Raw genomic sequence first — 6,070 nt, 5'->3', positions numbered from 1 at the left:
TTTCATTACGACCAATAAAAAACAACACTGTTACCCCTGATGTTTTTATTTCATGACGACCAATACAAAACAACAGTGTTACCCCTTATGTTTTTATTTCAGGACGACAATAAAAAACAACAGCGTTACCCCTTATATTTTTATTCATGACGACCAATAAATAACAACAGTGTTACCCCTTATGTTTTTTTTCTTGACGACCAATAAAAAACGACAGTGTTACCCCTTATGTTTTTTTTCATTACGACCAATAAAAAACAACAGTGTTACCCCTTATGTTTTTTTTTCATTACGACCAATAAAAAACAACAGTGTTACCCCTTATGTTCTTTTTCATGACGACAAATAAAAAACAACAGGTTACCCCTTATGTTTCATTTGAAAAAAACGACAGTGTTACCCCTTTTGTTCTTTTTTCATGACGGCCAGAAAAAAAACGACAGTGTTACCCCTTATGTTTTTTTCAAAACGGCCAGAAAAAAACGACAGTGTTACCCCTTATGTTTTTTACAAAACGGCCAGAAAAAAACAACAGTGTTACCCCTTATGTTTTTTTCCAAACGGCCAGAAAAAAACGACAATGTTACCCCTTATGTTTTTTTCAAAAAGGCCAGAAAAAAACAACAGTGTTACCCCTTATGTTTTTTTCAAAACGGCCAGAAAAAAACGACAGTGTTACCCCTTATGTTTTTTTCAACTGCTCTATCTCCTGAGCTAAGCCGACCCTAACTTTTTTTTTTCAAATTTAAATATAAAACGACAGTGTAACCCCTCATTATTTTTAAAACGACAGTGTTACCCCTTATGTTTTTTTCAAAACGGCCAGAAAAAAACGACAGTGTTACCCCTTATGTTTTTTTCAAAACGGCCAGAAAAAAACGACAGTGTTACCCCTTATGTTTTTTTCAAAACGGCCAGAAAAAAACGACAGTGTTACCCCTTATGTTTTTTTCAAAACGGCCAGAAAAAAACAACAGTGTTACCCCTTATGTTTTTTTCAAAACGGCCAGAAAAAAACGAGTGTTACCCCTTATGTTTTTTTCAAAACGGCCAGAAAAAAACGACAATGTCACCCCTTATGTTTTTTTCAAAACGTCCAGAAAAAAACGACAGTTTTACCCCTTATGTTTTTTTCAAAACGACAGTGCTACCCCCGGGGATTGAACAAGCAACCTGTCGCTTACGAGACAACTGCTCTATCTCCTGAGCTAAGCCGACCCTAACTTTTTTTTTTCAAATTTACATATAAAACGACAGTGTTACCCCTCATTATTTTTAAAACGACAGTGTTACCCCTTATGTTTTTTTCAAAACGGCCAGAAAAAAACGACAGTGTTACCCCTTATGTTTTTTTCAAAACGGCCAGAAAAAAACGACAGTGTTACCCCTTATGTTTTTTTCAAAACGGCCAGAAAAAAACGACAGTGTTACCCCTTATGTTTTTTTCAAAACGGCCAGAAAAAAACGACAGTGTTACCCCTTATGTTTTTTTCAAAACGGCCAGAAAAAAACGACAGTGTTACCCCTTACGTTCTTTTCAAAACGGCCAGAAAAAAACGACAGTGTTACCCCTTATGTTTTTTTCAAAACGGCCAGAAAAAAACGACAGCGTTACCCCTTATGTTTTTTTCAAAACGACAGTGCTACCCCCGGGGATTGAACACGCAACCTGTCGCTTACGAGACAACTGCTCTACCTCCTGAGCAAAGCCGACACTACTTTTTTTTTTCAAATTTACATTTAAAACGACAGTGTTACCCATTATGTTTTTTTCAAAACGGCCAGAAAAAAACGAGTGTTACCCCTTATGATTTTTTCAAAACGGCCAGAAAAAACGACAGTGTTACCCCTTACGTTTTTTTCAAAGCGGCCAGAAAAAAACGACAGTGTTAAAAAAACGACAGTGTTACCCCTTATTTTTTTTTCAAAACGGCCAGAAAAAAACGACAGTGTTACCCCTTATGTTTTTTTCAAAACGGCCAGAAAAAAACGACAGTGTTACCTCTTATGTTTTTTTCAAAACGGCCAGAAAAAAACGACAGTGTGACCCCTTATGTTTTTTTCAAAACGGCCAGAAAAAAACGACAGTGTTACCCCTTATGATTTTTCAAAACGGCCAGAAAAAAACTACAGTGTTACCCCCTGTTTTTTTCAAAACGACCAATAAAAAACAACAGTGTTACCCCGTATGTTTTTAAAAAACGACAGTGTTACCCCTTATGTTTTTTTTCATTACGACCAATAAGAAAACAACAGTGTTACCCCTTTTGTTATTTTCATTACGACCCATAAAAAACAACACTGTTACCCCTTATGTTTTTATTTCATGACGACCAATAAAAAACAACAGTGTTACCCCTTATGTTTTTATTTCATGACGACAATAAAAAACAACAGCGTTACCCCTTATATTTTTATTCATGACGACCAATAAAAAACAACAGTGTTACCCCTTATGTTTTTTTTCATTACGACCAATAAAAAACAACAGTGTTACCCCTTATTTTTTTTTTCATTACGACCAATAAAAAACAACAGTGTTACCCCTTATGTTTTTTTCTTGACGACCAATAAAAAACGACAGTGTTACCCCTTATGTTTTTTTTCATTACAACCAATAAAAAACAACAGTGTTACCCCTTATGTTTTTTTTCATTACGACCAATAAAAAACAACAGTGTTACCCCTTATGTTTTTTTTCATGACGACACATATAAATCAACAGTGTTACCCCTTATGTTTCATTTGAAAAAAACGACTGTGTTACCCCTTATGTTTTTTTTAATGACGACCAATAAAAAACAACAGTGTTACCCCTTATGGTTTTTTTCAAAACGGCCAGAAAAAAACGACAGTGTTACCCCTTATGTTTTTTTCAAAACGGCCATTCGACCAATAAAAAACAACAGTGTTACCCCTTATGTTTTTTTCAAAACGGCCAGAAAAAAACTACAGTGTTACCCCCTATGTTTTTTTCAAAACGGCCAGAAAAAAACGACAGTGTTACCCCTTACGTTTTTTTCAAAACGACCAATAAAAAACAACAGTGTTACCCCTTATGTTTTTAAAAAACGACAGTGTTACCCCTTGTTTTTTTTCATTACGACCAATAAGAAAACAAGTGTTACCCCTTATGTTATTTTCATTACGACCCATAAAAAACAACACTGTTACCCCTTATGTTTTTTTTCATTACGACCAATAAAAAACAACACTGTTACCCCTAATGTTTTTATTTCATGACGACCAATAAAAAACAACAGTGTTACCCCTTATGTTTTTATTTCATGACGAAAATAAAAAACAACAGCGTTACCCCTTATATTTTTATTCATGACGACCAATAAATAACAACAGTGTTACCCCTTATGTTTTTTTTCTTGACGACCAATAAAAAACGACAGTGTTACCCCTTATGTTTTTTTTCATTACGACCAATAAAAAACAACAGTGTTACCCCTTATGTTTTTTTTCATTACGACCAATAAAAAACAACAGTGTTACCCCTTATGTTCTTTTTCATGACGACAAATAAAAAACAACAGTGTTACCCCTTATGTTTCATTTGAAAAAAACGACAGTGTTACCCCTTTTGTTCTTTTTCATGACGACCCATAAAAAACAACAGTGTTACCCCTTATGTTTTTTTCATGGCGACCAATTAAAAACAACAGTGTTACCCCTTATGTTTTTTTGCATGACGACCAATAAAAAACGACAGCGTTACCCCTTATATTTTTATTCATGACGACCAATAAAAAACAACAGTGTTACCCCTTATGTTTTTTTTCTTGACGACCAATAAAAAACGACAGTGTTACCCCTTATGTTTTTTTTCATTACGACCATTCGACTAATAAAAAACAACAGTGTTACCCCTTATGTTTTTTTTCATTACGACCAATAAAAAACAACAGTGTTACCCCTTATGTTTTTTTTCATGACGACAAATAAAAAACAACAGTGTTACACCTTATGTTTCATTTGAAAAAAACGACAGTGTTACCCCTTATGTTCTTTTTCATGACGACCCATAAAAAACAACAGTGTTACCCCTTATGTTTTTTTCATGGCGACCAATTAAAAACAACAGTGTTTTCCCTTATGTTTTTTTTCATGACGACCAATAAAAAACAACAGTGTTACCCCTTATGTTTCATTTGAAAAAAACGACAGTGTTACCCCTTATGGTTTTTTTCATGGCGACCAATAAAAAACAAGTGTTACCCCTAATTGTTTTTTTCATGACGACCAATAAAAAACAACAGTGTTACCCCTGATGTTTTTTTTCATGACGACCAATAAAAAACGACAGTGTTACCCCATATGTTTTTATTTCTTGATGACCAATAAAAAAACAAGTGTTACCCCTTATGTTTTTTTTCATGACGACCAATAAAATACGACAGTGTTACCCCTAATGTTTTTTTTCATGATGACCAATAAAAAACAACAGTGTTACCCAGTGGCGGCTGGTGGAATTTATTTGAGGGGGGGCTGAACGTTTGCATTCCCAACCCCTGTAGGGGGGTCTGGGGGCATCCTCCCCCCACAAGATTTTTTGTGATTTTCACAAAAAAACGAAGCATTCTGATGCATTCTGACAAAATAGTAAAGGCAAAAAAATAACATTTACTTACAAAGACGAATGGGGCCAGGGAACTAAGTTTTAAGTTAATTTTTTGCCTTGTAGAAATCAGCAATATTAAGAGATATATGCAGATACATCAACAATAACTTTGAATTACACACAAGGTAACGTTCTCTCTCTCTGTGTGTGTGTGTGTGTGTGTGAGTGAGAGAGAGAGAGATAGAGATAATGGGTGAGTGTGTTACGGCCAAGTAACTGTGTAATTGTGTTGGTAAACGTCACTCATAAATATATCTACAGTCTGCATTAGTATGCATTTAGACAAATACAATGAAAAATGAATTCCACAAAATTCATGTAAATGTGCAAACTTTTGTGTGTGGTTGTTGAAGACACACATAAGGCATGATACCAACATAGGTTTGCAGAGGACTACATACAGTACAATATGCACACTGAAGGCCTGATGCCACCATAGGTTTGCAGAGGACTATATACAGTGTGTACACTGAATAGGTTTGCAAAGGACTATACAATATGAACACTGAAGGCCTGAAGCAACCATAGGTTTGCAGAGAACTATTTACAGTATGTACACTGAATAGGTTTACAGAGGACTATAGACAATATGCACACTGAAGGCCTGATGCCACCATGTTTGCAGAGAGCTATATACAGTACTGAATAGCTTTGCAGAGGACTATATACAATATGCACAATGAAGGCCTGGTCCCTCCATAGGTTTGCAGAGAACTATACAGTACACTTGAAAGGAGTGGGGGGAGGTTGTGAGGGTCTGCAACCAGTGTCCATCTCAAGGGAAATACATATAGGCTAGTGGAATAAATAGAAGTTGCTTACCTCTAGCATGGCTAGCTTCACAGTTGTTCACATGCACTCTTGCTCGCTTGTGTTTTTTTAATCCGTTCTGACAGATGTTTCAGGTCTGTCAACCCTGTCTGTGTCCACGAACTATCACTCGCACTTGTTTTGAAAAGTATACAAGGAAAGCAAAAATTGCATTGGCATTCCCACCGCTAGTTAGCCAAGCCTGAACCGAACTCAGGAAAAACTTCTCTTGTAGGCTCTATCCTTTTCTCTTGCTTGTTGGGTCATGTTCACTTCTGGCTTTTCTGCTCCGATTTCTTTTACTTGCAATTTTCTGCAAATGTTCTTCTTTCGAAGGGATTCATAAGCATAGACTTAACTGAATTTGGGGCCAGCTGAACTCACAGGGAAACAGTGGTAGCAGTACTCAAAGTCGCCATCTTGCTGATCTCTGAGGTAATAGCAAATCCGCGGTTACGCGCAGTGGACGGTGCACTGCGCTTGGGGCTATATCTTGAGCGCCCCAAAGCCATACAATTCGACGACGCTGATTGGCGAAATTATGTACTTTTCTGCCTAACAACGGGGAAACCATTGGCTAATAATTCAGGCATGTGGGGCTGAGCGAAAAGCGCCCCACGGAAGACATCT

The sequence above is a fragment of the Gadus chalcogrammus genome, chromosome 18 (genome assembly GCF_026213295.1).
Source record: "Gadus chalcogrammus isolate NIFS_2021 chromosome 18, NIFS_Gcha_1.0, whole genome shotgun sequence".
Lineage (NCBI taxonomy): Eukaryota > Metazoa > Chordata > Actinopteri > Gadiformes > Gadidae > Gadus > Gadus chalcogrammus.
Note: the sequence above shows the minus strand (reverse complement) of the source record.